The sequence below is a fragment of the Sesamum indicum genome, unplaced genomic scaffold (assembly GCF_000512975.1).
Source record: "Sesamum indicum cultivar Zhongzhi No. 13 unplaced genomic scaffold, S_indicum_v1.0 scaffold00235, whole genome shotgun sequence".
NCBI classification, from domain to species: Eukaryota; Viridiplantae; Streptophyta; class Magnoliopsida; order Lamiales; family Pedaliaceae; genus Sesamum; species Sesamum indicum.
The window spans coordinates 92,807-94,292 of NW_011628129.1; positions in this window are offsets into that span (position 1 = coordinate 92,807).

Here is a 1,486-nt window from a genome sequence, read left to right on the forward strand (position 1 = left end):
CGTCAGAGTAACTACAAGTCTGTATAAAAGGAAAAAAAACTTGCTTTAATAAATCCGTGCAAAACAGCTAAATTTTGAACACTGTCAGAATTCTATTAAACTTGACACAAACGTTGGTCTAGACCACAGAATTTGTGTCGTAAATTTGATAAGGATAATAATAACTACAAGTTTTTTATAAAGGGAAACAAACTTGTTTTAATAAAACCGTGCAAAACAGCTAAATTTTAAATGTTCTCAAAATTTGACAAAACCTGATCCAAACGTTGGTCTATACCCAAGAATTTGTGAGATCAATTTGCTAAGCGTAATAATAACTACAAGTTTCTATAAAAGGAAAACAAACATTAGTTTAATGAAATCGTGCAAAAAACCGCTAAATTTTGAACGTTATCAAAATTCGACTAAAATTGACCCAAACATTTGTCTAGACACAAGAATTTGTGTCGTAAATTTGCTAAGCGTAATATTAACTTCAACTTTGTATAAAAGGGAAACAAACTTGCTTTAATAAAACAATGCAAAACAGTTAAATTTTGAACGTTGTCAGAATTCGATTAAACTATACCCAACCGTTGGTCTAGACTATCGAATTTGTGTGATAAATTTGCTAAACATAATAATAACTACAAGTTTGTATTAAAGGGAAACAAACTTGCATTAATAAAATCGTGCAGAACAGCTAAATTTTGAACGTTCTCAGAATTCGACGAAACTTAACCCAAACGTTGGTCTAGACACAAGAATTTGTGTGGTTAATTTTCTAAGCGTCAGAGTAACTACAAGTCTGTATAAAAGGAAAAAAAACTTGCTTTAATAAATCCGTGCAAAACAGCTAAATTTTGAACATTTTCAGAATACGACGAAACTTGACCTAAACGTTGGGATAGACCCAAGAATTTGTGTGGTAAATTTTCTAAGCGTAATAATAACAACAAGTTTATATAAAACGGAAACGAACTTGCTTCAATAAGACAATGCAGAACAACTAAATTTTGTGTGGTCTAGACAAACGTTGCTTCAATAATAACTACAAGTTTCTATAAAAGGAAAACAAACATTAGTTTAATGAAATCGTGCAAAAAACCGCTAAATTTTGAACGTTATCAAAATTCGACTAAAATTGACCCAAACGTTATCAAACTTCAAGACCAACGTCTGGGTCAACTTTCGCCGAATTCTGAGAAGGTTCAAAATTTAGCTGTTTTGCACGGTTTTATTAAAGCAATTTTTGTTTCCCTTTTATACAAACATATAGTTATTATACGCTTAGCAAATTTACCACACAAATTCTTGGGTCTAGACCAACATTTAGGTCAAGTTTTGTCGAGTTCTGATAACGTTCAACATTTAACAGTTTTGCATGGTTTTATTGAAGCAAGTTCGTTTCCCTTTTATACAAACTTGTAGTTATTATTATGCTTAGCATATTTACCAAACAAATTCTTGGGTCAATACCAACGTTTGGGTCAAGTTTCGTCGAATT